This window comes from Dama dama, chromosome 19, assembly GCF_033118175.1.
Source record: "Dama dama isolate Ldn47 chromosome 19, ASM3311817v1, whole genome shotgun sequence".
Classification (NCBI taxonomy): Eukaryota; Metazoa; Chordata; class Mammalia; order Artiodactyla; family Cervidae; genus Dama; species Dama dama.
Window position 1 is genome coordinate 75,666,695 of NC_083699.1, and position 11,746 is coordinate 75,678,440.

An 11,746-nucleotide genomic window follows, 5' to 3' on the forward strand; every position below is an offset into this window, starting at 1 on the left:
TTTGGCCAGGCTGGAGTCCTGGCCATGTGGGTTTGAGTCCCAAACTGAGTTTTGGCTGGGTTCAAGCCCCAGCATGTAGGTTCAAGTCCCAATCTGAGGTAGATGGTTTCAACAATACAAACCTGCTTTTCACCCAGCCGAATGTCTCAGATCCCACTTATTGTGGTTGACATCATTTCTTCCAGGAAGTACTTCCCTTGCTCTGTCTGCCCACTCCTCCCACTCCAACCCAAAGCAGCTGTCCTCCAATGTGTTCTCACAAAACTCTGACATGACCCTGCCATCCCTCTACCACCTCTGTCTCACCAGGTATGGTTCCTCAGGAAAGGCCCAAGGGTGGAGGCTGTTATTGCCCATCTCTGTTTCCAGGGCCAGGCAAGGGAAGGGTTAACTATTTGATTAAATACAGCAAGAAATCTTGCCCAAGATGAGAGACAACCAGACCGTTGGTTTTCAGATAATATTAGAAGGAAACTTCCTGAATACCTCTGCATGCATTCCCCCAATTTTGATTCAACTACTCAATAAGAGACCCAGCATGCATGCGTGTGTGCTAAGTCACTTCTGTTGTGTCCAACTCTGTGCAACCATATGGACTGTATCCCACCAGGCTCCTCTGTTCATGGGATTCTCCAGGCAAGAATACTGGAGTGGGTTGTCTTGCCCTCCTCCAGGGGATCTTCCTGACTCAGGGGTTGAACCTGAGTCTCTTACGTCTCCTGCATTGGCAGGCTAGTTCTTTACCACTAGTGCCAGCTAGGAAGCCTGAGAGACCCAGAATGTATTTTTATTTTCCTGTTGTTCTCAGTTAGCCTGAGGAAGAGTGGAAATGCTCAAACAACAAGTCTTAGGAGGAGGAATGGAAATGCTCGAGTAAGAAATCTTAGGTTGATAAGCCCCTTCAACTGTGTACATGCATCACCCTTGCACCGCTAACCATTCTGTATGTATCCCAGCACTGCCAAAGTGCCCAACTGCTTAACACCAGTGTGGCCAATTGCCCAGGAGTGAGTGAGTGAGTGAAGTGAGTGAAGTCACTCAGTTGTGTCTGAATCTTTGCGACCCCATGGACTGTAACCAAACTCAGGAGTAGCAGTAGCTAATTGATAGCTGTTCCTAGTGTTGTTACAGAAAGGGGGACCCCTTACAGGGCCTGAGAGCAAACTCCTGTCTAACACTCAGAAAAGAATTGTCTAAGGAGACACGTGTGCTGACAAAGCAAGAGACTTATTGGGAAGGGGGGCCTGGCGGAGAGCAGGAGGGTAAGGGAACCCTGGAGACCAGTCTCAGGTTTTATGGGTGGGATTAGTTTCTAGCCAATAGGTTGTCTCTAGCCAATCATTCTTACTCACGGTCCTCCCTGGTGGTGCTCACATTGCTCAACAAAGATGGCTGCCAGCGAGAAGGATTCTCGGAGGTGGTAGGACACGTGATATCTCCTTTTGACCTTTCTCAAAGTCTTCAAGTGGGTGCTGGCTTGCTCCACGTTCCTTTCCAGACCCAGCAGTTGTAAAATAGCTCACGCAAATGGTTACTATGGTGCCTGGTCAGGGTGGGCGATTTCAATCAGTGTGCTTCCCCTAACAGTATTGTGCTCACTGTGTGTGAAGCAAGACGCATGTGTATCTGAGAGTTTGTAAAACAGCAACAGCAGGGCTTGTTTTCCTCACATATGACTTTTGACTTTCCCTTCCTGCCCCCCGCACCCCCACCCCCATCTCAGATAGCCCAGTGCTCTCTGTTCTCTTTCAATCTGGAACATTCCTCAGTCTGTCTTTGACTTTTATGGCCTTGATGATTATGAAGACTGTGGGCCAGCCATCTAGCAGATTCCCTCAGCTGGAGTTTGTCCAGTGTTTTCTCGTGACGAGGCCATGTCATGCATTTTTTGTACCAGGATGTCACAGAGGCTGTGTTCATTTCAGCCAATGGGTGGCACACGATGCCCATGTGTCCTATTACTGAGGGTATTAATTTTAATCATTTGACTGAGATCTTTTCTGTCATGTTTCCTCATTAGGTTTTTCCCCCTTTGGTATCAGTAAATACTTAGCAGGGAGATATTCTGAGACTACATAAAGTCACATTCTTCATCTCAGTTTTCCTTACTAATTGTAGCAACTGTTGATATTTCTGTGTCTTGCCTGAATTATCTGTATAGTTGTGCCAAGTGGAGATTTTCTCAAACCTTCATTCTTCCTTCATTTGTCTGTGGGCTTTCTACTGCAAGGAAATAATGTTCTGTTTCTCCCATTAATTTTTTTATTTACTTATTTATGTGTTGCGGATTCATGGATTCATGTTCTATTCAATGGGTTACAATCAGTTGCCATAATTTTTTGTTTGTTTTCATGCTCAGATTACCCTAGATTTGGCCAGTGGGGCCATCACCCTGTCTTCTCTGATCTTTGGCTTGTCCCCTTTATCCTTTGAGTATTTTCTTGCTGCTGACACATCAAGATGTTCTAGACCTGTCTTATTTCTTCCCTGCTATAGCCCTGAAATAAGCCATTTCCCTAAAGAATCCGATTCCTTTTAGTGGAGAATGGTGTTTGGAGACCAGGATCTGGGTGTTAAGCGTGCTTACTGATTGTGACTAAAGTGTAGGTGATCCCAGGCCCTTCTGTGGACAGGCTTAAAGGAGCAGCAGATACACACACCTGAATTTATTTCTGAATCTTCTAGACCTATTGACATACTCAGAAATCTACGAGTTCACACACACAGCTTCAATTACAGTCCAACACCACACGATTTATTCTCTGGCTGCCTCTCTCCAGGTTTGTATCTCTCCTCTCCCAATGGTAAGGAACTTAGCTCCCTGCATCTTCAGCCCCTTTGGGCCTCCCTTCCACACTCAGGCTGGCTGCTGTCCATGTGAGGATCTATCCACTGGCTTTTAACAAAGGAAAGAAGGGTGGGGGAAGAAAGGAGGGAAGAAACAAGAAGGAAGGGAGGGAGGGTGGGATGGAAGATCATAATTGTCTATTTTTTTTTCCTTTCAGTTCTCTCAATTTTTATATATGTAGTTTAACACTCTGATATTAGGTCTGTAAATGTACAAGGTTGATTAACTGACCCCTTTTTAAGCTTCCCTGGTGACTGAGATAGTAAAGAATCCTCCTCCAGTGCGGGAGACCTGGGTTGGGAAGATTCCCCTGGAGGAAGGCATGGCAACCCACTCCAGTATTCTTGCCTGGAGAGTTCCATGGACAGAGGCACCTGGCAGGCTATAGTCCATAGGATTGCAAAGAGTTGGATATGACTGAAGTGACTTAGCATCAATAATATTATTGATTAAATCTTTAAATAATTAAATATTGCATTTAAATCTACCATCTTATTGTTCATTTTCTACTTATTTCAACTATTCTGTGTTCCCTGTTTTCTTTCTTTTTGTGGGGGAGAGGGAGGTGAATTGAGTTGTTTATAATTTCATTAATGATTTTTTAATGATTTTGTTTATCTTTTTTGTTGGCTTGTTACCACAACTTTATTGTTTTAGGTGTTGTTTTAGGGTTTACAAGATGCATCTTCACCTCATCATAGTCCTCTCTCAGTAATGTCATGCCATCTTATGGATGATATAAAAATTGACAGCAGAAGCTTCTCAGCCTCTGTGCTTGGTGGTCATACATTTCATGTATACATGCCTGTGTATGGCATAAGCCCCACAATACATTGTCATTATTTTTGCTTTAAATAATTAAATTTTAAAGGAATTTAATGAATAAAAAATAAAGTCTTTATATTTACCCATATAAATTTCCATTTCTGGATCCCTTCATTTCACCTGCAGATCCAGGTTTTCATATGATGTCATTATCCATCTGCCTGGAGCACATTAACATTTCTTTCTTTTTTTAAAACATTTTCTACAGAGAAGGTCTACTGGTGCTGAATTATTTCAGCTGTGTATGTTCAGAAAAAATCTTTTCTTTTGCCAATTTTATTTACTTTTTATTGAAATATATTTGGTTTACAAAGTTGTGTTAGTTTCAGGCATACAGCAAAGTGATTCTGTTATATAATTACATATGTATGTATTATACATATATGTGTATATGTCTAATTCTTTTGTTATTCTTTTCCATTATGGGTTTTATTTTGCCAATTTTGAATGATAGTTTTGCTGGGTATAGAATTCTAGAATGAATAGTTTTTGTTTTTTTTTTTTTTCAGTACTTTAAATATATTGCTTTACTGCTTCTATCTTGAATTATTTCCAACAAGAACTCTGCTCTCCTTATCTTTGTTCCCCTATACATAATATACCAATTTTCCTTTTAAATGTTTCTCTTTATCACCAATATTGTGCAATCTGATTATGGCATACTATGGTATACTCTTATGCGTGTGTGTGTGTGTGTGTGTGTGTGTGTGTGTGTGTGCATGCGTGCACCCATGTACACTTGGGCTCATTTACTTTCTTATGAGTTTATAGTTCTTACCTGATTTGGAAGATTTGCACCCATATTTCTTCAAATATTTTTTGCTTTTCTGCCCTCTATCCTCTCTCCTTCAACATTCCAATTACACATTTATTAGGCCACTTGAAATTGTCCCAGAGATCACTGTTGATTTATTAAAATTTTCCCTCTTTTTCTTTCTGTTTCATTTTGGATAGTTTCTTTTGCTGTGTTTCCAGTTTACCAATCTTTTTTTTTTTTTTCTGCAGTATATAATCTTCCATTAACCATCTGGTATGGTTTTCATCTCTAGAAATTTGATTTGGACCTTATATTTATCTTGTGTATCTCTACTTAGCACGTTTGATCTTTCCTCTAGCTTCTTGAACATATGGAATACAGTTATAATTACTTTATAATGTCCCTGTATACTAATTCTATCATCTGTTCCATTTCTAGGTTGGTTTCAATTTGCTTCTTTCTCTTCTCATCCTGGGTAACATCTACCTCTTGGCATATCTGGTAATTTTTTGTTGGATGATAGACATTGTGGATTTTATGTTGTTGAGTGCTGGGTATTTTTGTATTTCTATAAATATTCTAGAGCTTTGTTTGGGGGACATAATTAACTTACTTGGAAACAGCCCTATCCTTTTAAGCTTTGTTTTTAAGCCATGTTAAGTGAGATTCCAGAAGCATTTTATCTGGACTAATTTTGCTCCACTGCTGAGGCAAATACACTCCTATCCAATGTCCCATGAGTTACTTAAAGCAGTGTGAGTTCCTGGGTTTTCCTTCTGATTCACTCAGGTGGTTCTTCTCCCGGCCTCAGAGGTCTCCTCACTTGCATGTATTGATCAGGATGGGGCTGAAGAGTCAAGTCCTCTCTGTGCCGCATTCTCCCCTCTGGGCCCCTCAGAACCCCGCCACCAGGTCTCCCCTGGACTCCCAGCTCTCATCCTAAACCATGGAGATGCTGCTCTGCTTCATTTCTTTCTCACCCCTCAGCGGTCACTGTTCCTCGTTGCCTGGTGTTCATTGTCTCAAACATCATCCTTTCACATGTGTTGTCTCAAGAAGGATGGTGAATATAGTCCCTACTACTGTGTCTTGGTCAAAAGGGGAACTGAGACTAGTTATTTTATTATCAGTAGGTCAGCAAACATGTCCTAACACATCTAACACTGTGCATCTGTAGATGCTACACCAAAAACCTGCCTATGGAGGATTCCTGCAAATTCCAAGCAACTCATAAATGAAAGAATTCAATAAGGATTTTCCCTGACTTGAGCAGAAAATCACATCTCACTAAACCCAAGCTAAACATGTCCCCTCCCCAGCTTATGCTTAGGCAGACTTCACAAAGCATATGTTCATCTCCACACCAACCATCGTGAAGGAAATGATGGCGAGGGGATGCAATATGAAAACAGACCTCTCTCTCTCATGTTAGTATGTGCCTGGTCACTCTGTAATATAAGTTGCCACAGTTGGATAATTTATGAAGTAGCCTGCACAGGTGAGGGATCCTGGAGCCTAGCTTCATTAGCTGCACAGTAGATCTGCCTTTGTTTTATTCATTTACGGTAATAAAAAAAAAAAAAATACCTCAGTCATAACCCATTACATGAATTTCCTGATCTGATAATGGGTCATAGCCCACAGTTAGACACTTTACCCTGCCCAGGTATGTGGATAACTGGGTGGCAAGGGTGTCCTCCAGGAGGTCGCTAGGGACCCTGTAACTTGCTACTGCGTGAAGAGCTGTCACCTTCGATACTTGGTGTTTTGATGGCAGAGATGATAAGTAGTTAAAATGGCAGGCTCGCCAAACCTATTTTTCTCCCTCAGGTGATAAACACATCAGGTTGTTCTTATTTGTTGTTGTTTAGTCACTAAGCCACGTCTGGAGATCCCATGAACTGTAGTCCACCAGACTCCTCTGTCCATGAGATTCTCCAGGCAAGGATACTGGAGCTCATTGCCATTTCCTCCTCCAGGGGACCTTCCTGACTCAGGGGTGGACTGCATCTTCTATGTCTCCCACATCGGCAGGTAGACTCTTTGCCACTGTGCACCAGGGAAGCACAGAAACATCAGGATGAAACCTTAATTTGTTCCATTCAGAGTGGAAATTTGGTAGAAGCAGGGATTTAGTTCTAATGATCTCAGTGAAGAAAAGTAGGTGTTCACACCCATTAAAGTTGGGTCTACAAGTTGAACTCAAAGAGCTTATCAAGAACCCCTTTCTGTTCACAAAATCAAAGACAACAGATGGGTTATTGAATAGTTTGTAACATCTGAGGTTATTTTTTTGAGTTTCTAACATCTGATACCCTACTTGTTGTTCAGTCACTAAGTCAAGTCCCACTCTGTGACACCAGGGACTACAGCACACCAGTCCTCCCTGTCCTTCACTATTTCACAGAGTTTGCTCAGACTCATGTCCATTCTGTCGATGGTGCCTTCCAACCATCTCATCCTCTGTTGCCCCATTCTCCTCCTGCCCTTAATCTTTCCCAGCATTAGGGTCTTTTCCAGGCAGTTAGCTGTTTGCATCAGGTGGCCAGAGTATTGGAGGTTCAGCTTCAGCATCATTCCTTCCAATGAATATTCAGGGTTGATTTCCTTTAGGATTGACTGGTTTGATTTTCTAGCTTCCACGGGAATCTCAAGTGTCATTTCCAGCACTACAATTCGAAAGCACCAATTCTTCGGTGCTCAGCCTTCTTTGTGGTCCAGCTTTCACATCTGTACCTTACTAATGGAAAAACCATAGCTTTGACTATACAGACCTTCATCAGCAAAGTGATGTCTCTGCTTTATAATACACTGTCTAGGTTTGTCATAGCTTTCCTTTCAGGGAGCAAGTCTCTTAATTTCATGGCTGCAGTCACCACCTGCAGTGATTTTGGAGCCCAAGAAAATAAACTCTGTCACTGTTTCCATTTTTTACCCATCTATTTGCCATGAAGTGATGGGACAGATTCCATGATCGTAGTTTTTTGAATGTTGAGTTTTAAGGCAGCTTTTTCACTCTCCTCTTTCACTTTCATCAAGAGACTCTTTACTTCGTCTTTGCTTTCTGCCATAAGGGTGGTGTCATCTGCATATCTGAGGTTATTGATATTTCTCCCAGCAATCTTGATTCCAACTTGTGGTTCATCCCGTCCAGCATTTTGCATGATATACTCTGCATAGCAGTTAAATAAGTAGGATGACAATATACAGCCTTGATGTTCTCCTTTCCCAATTTGGAACCAGTCCTTTGTTTCATGTTCAGTTCTAACTGTTGCTTCTTGACCTGCATACAGATTTCTCAGGAGGCAGGTATGGTGGTCTGGTATTCCCATCTCTTTCAGAAGTTTCCACAGTTTGTTGTGATCCACACAGTCAAAGGCTTTGGCATAGTCAATAAAGCAAAAATAGATGTTTTTCTGGAATTCCTTTGCTTTTTCTATGATCCAACGAATGTTGGCAATTTGATCTCTGGTTCCTCTGCCTTTTCTAAATCCAGAGAAGGGAATGGCAAACCACTTCAGTATTCCTGCCTTGAGAACCCCATGAACAGTATGAAAAGGGCCATGCTCAGTAAACCCAGTTTTCTGTTGATGGGTGGGGCTGTGTTCTCTCCCTGTAGTCTGACCTGAGGTCGAACTATGGTAGGGGCAATGGCGGTAATGGAGACCTCCTTCAAAAGGACTTATGCCAGGACTGTTGTATTCAGTGCCCCTAACCCCACAGCAGGCCACTGTCGACCCATGCCTCTGCCAGAGACTCCTGGACACTCACAGGCAAGTCTGGCTCAGTCTCTTGTGGGGTCGCTGCTTCTTTCTCCTGGGTCCTATTTACAAGGTTTTGCTTGTGCCCTCCAAGAGTCTGTTTCCCCAGTTCTGTGGAAGTTCTGTAATCAAATCCCACTGGCCTTCAAAGTCAAATTGCCTGGGGGTTCTCAGTCCCTCGCCAGATCCCCAGGTTGGGAAATCTGTTGTGGGCCCTAGAACTTTTGCAACAGTGCGAGAACTTCTTTGGTATAATTATTCTCCATTCTGTGGGTTGTCTGCTGGGTGGCTCTATGGTGGGGCTCACATGCCTTGGCTCCCAGGTCTGCTGCAGCCAGAGCCCCTGTCCCCACAGCAGGCCTCTGCTGACCTGTGCCTCCATAGGAGACACCCAAACACTGAGAGGCAGGTCTGGCTCAGTCTCTTGTGGGATCCCTGGGTCTTGGTGCACACAAGGTTTTATTTGTGCCCTCCGAGCGTCTCTGGTGGGTGTGGTGTTTGATTTAAACACAATTTTGCTCCCCCAACCCCCACCATCTTGTTTGGGCTTCTCCTTTGCCCTTGGGCATAGGGTATGTTTTTTTGGTGGGATCCAACATTCTCCTGTCGATGGTTGTTCAGCTGTTAGTTGCAGTTTTGGCATTCTCACAGGAGAGGATAAGCACACGTCCTTCTCCAGGTCCCACAGACCCAACTGGGCTGGAGATATAATGGTTGTCTGAATTAAATTGGCCAATTCCAGTCCAATTTGGTTTGTTGATTCCTAAGATGTTGATATTCACTCTTGCCATCTCTTACTTGACCACTCCAATTTACCTTGATTCATAGACCTAACACTCCAGGTTCCTATGCAATATTGTTCTTTTGTAAATCACTGGACTTTAACCATCAGACACAGCCACAACTGAGGGTTGTTTCTGCTTTGGCCCAGCTGCTTCATTCTTTCTGGAGCTATTAGTAAGTGCTCTCTACTCTTCCCTAGTAGCATATTTCACCTTCTGATCTGGGGTGGTGGCGGCGGAGCTCATCTGGTGTGATATTTTTTTGCTTTTTCATACTGTTCATGGAGTTTTCCTGGCAAGAATACTGGAGTGGCTTGCCATTCCTTTCTCCAGTGGACCACATTTTGTCAGAACTCTTTACTATGACCCATCCATCTTGGATGACCCTGCATGGCCCATAGCCATTGAGTTATGCAAGCCCCTTCACCATGGCAAGGCTGTGATCCTTGAAGGGGAAGACCGTCTATGTAGGGTGTACATTGTTTTGCTGGTGATCCAGTATGGCTCTGCTCAACACTGGCCTTTGTTTAAAATGTTGGTAATTTGTTCATCATGGATTTTATGCATTCATCTTGATTTTTTTAAAATATTGCATAAAAATGGTGATTATCTTGATTTCTGAGGGTTTGAGTCTCCTTAAATTTTGCACCCAGACAAGTGCCTTCCTCACCTTACACTCACCCTGGCACTGGGTTCCCCCCCCCCCCCCCCCCCGCACCTCGAGCCATCTACCCACCAGGAGCAGGGAGAGTGGGCAGAGATGGAGCTTCTGCCTTCTCACTGGCTGGACACTTGAAGACTCATGGTTGTGGGTATAGGTCACATTGTTGTTCATTATCAGAGCTCCTGACTTGAAGAAAGTAATGTTGGACTTAAAAATTTATCACAGCTCCCACTGTCCTGGAGGAACACAGACGGTCCTGGAAATGACCATCTGTCATCCTAGGGCAGCTGGACGCAAGATAGAGAGGGCCTCTGCCAACGCCACTCAGTGGGCCCTGAAGATGGAGGGGCTGGGGGCCGGGTGGGCCTTGTCCTGGCAGAGGTGCCGGAGGGAACGAAGCATCGTGTGGGCCCGTGGCTCTGCCCTGGTTCTGGACTGAAGTCAGCATGGTAACTGTGAAGAGAAACGGTGCCACATCCACAGCAGTCCAAACGGGAGGTGACTGGTGCCCCCCAAGGCGAGGGTAGTGTGGATGGAGCATCGAGTCTTCATGATGGGCTTGTGCGCAGGCTAACAGTGAAGCAGCTCAGCTTCCCACGGCAGCTTCTGGAAGAACCACAGCCGTGACCCTGGGCTGGCAGCACCATCACCAGGTTATCTCTGGAGGTGTGAGGGGGCGTGACCAGGAGGGAGTCCATCTGTCTGTCCGCAGGGCCCCAGGTGCTGGTCCCATTTAGATTCCTCACCTGGGTTACGTGGGGACGGCCCATTAGTGACAACAGACAGAGCTAAATGCAGGTGCGGGCACTTTTTGAGACATGATACCCTGCAGTGAACGTTCACAACGTAGCTGGAAGGCACACAGTGCGGGGCCCACCACAGGCCGACCGGAGGGTCGGAGAGGCAGGGCAGCCCCAGGCCTGAGGCAGGCATTCCCACCCTCCAAGAGCCCCCGAGAGACTCTAATGTAGGAACCGAGGGCAGGGCCTCTCAGGCGTCAACTGGCCTAGCACCTGGTTAACTGCAGCTCCTGCTCACCCAGGCCCAGGCGCCCAGGACTCTGCATTCCTGCTTGTGTTAGAACAAACCTGACCCAGCACCACCCAGGAGCGCACCTGCGCTGTCTGTGCGGGCCTGGGGCGCCCGGGGATCTGCATCTTAAACAAGCACCGTGGTTCTTAGGCAGGCTTGGGAAACACCCGTCAAGTTCCCAAGTGCTTCACTGGACGGTGAGAATTTCCTTAGAATTCACTGTTTTTTTCCAAATGAGAAAGTTGGCTTAAGGGATTTCAGAAGCTACTTTCAACAATGATTTTAACCAGCCAAAGGCAGGAGGCATATTCCAGGCTGAGAGGAGGTTCAGGGAGGGTACTGTGCCGGTGGGGAAGGGAAACAGGGACCCCAGAGATGCCCCTTCATCTCGAGGGAGGCTTCACAGAACACCCACGATGACAGCGCCCTGGCCGCCAGCTGGAGGCAAAGTTGAGTCCTCCTGGGTGACCCTGAGCGAGGAGAGGCCGGCAGCTTGGGATCCCCCCACCCCTCCAAACAGGGGCCCTCAGTCTGTTCTGATTTCCTCTGATCTCTCACCCACCTCAGCCATCCCCAATCTAAACACCATCAGCCAGACTGGGTGGGTGTTGCAGCCAGAGGAGGAGACTGTTCGGGTCAGGTCCTCAGGCCTAGGTGGGTCAATACAAGGACGTCCAACTGCAGGTGTGACCATAGGATCCCTGTCCTTGGAACCGGGTGAGCAGAGACAGGTGTGCTGGGGGAGCACCCCAACCTCCCAGGGACCCCCTTCATGTGACTCCCCTCCTGCGGTCCTTGGACATGCTACCCAAGCTGCCTGCAGGGCACAGGTCTGCCCAGCCCTGCCAGTGCCTGGGCACCTGCACCTACTTGATACAGGGGCTTAGCTAAGACACCCGGTGAAGTGTCCGCTGGGCTCACCAGCACCAGTGATGCCAGGCTCCCTCCTTGTTAACTGGTCACTTCACTACCAGCTTATTTAGAACCTCAGTGAGGAAGCGAGGTTCGAACTGTGCTGACTTTGGAAGGATCCCATTCAGAGATTCTACTATAAGGTGCAATGAAGGGGGAATGGAA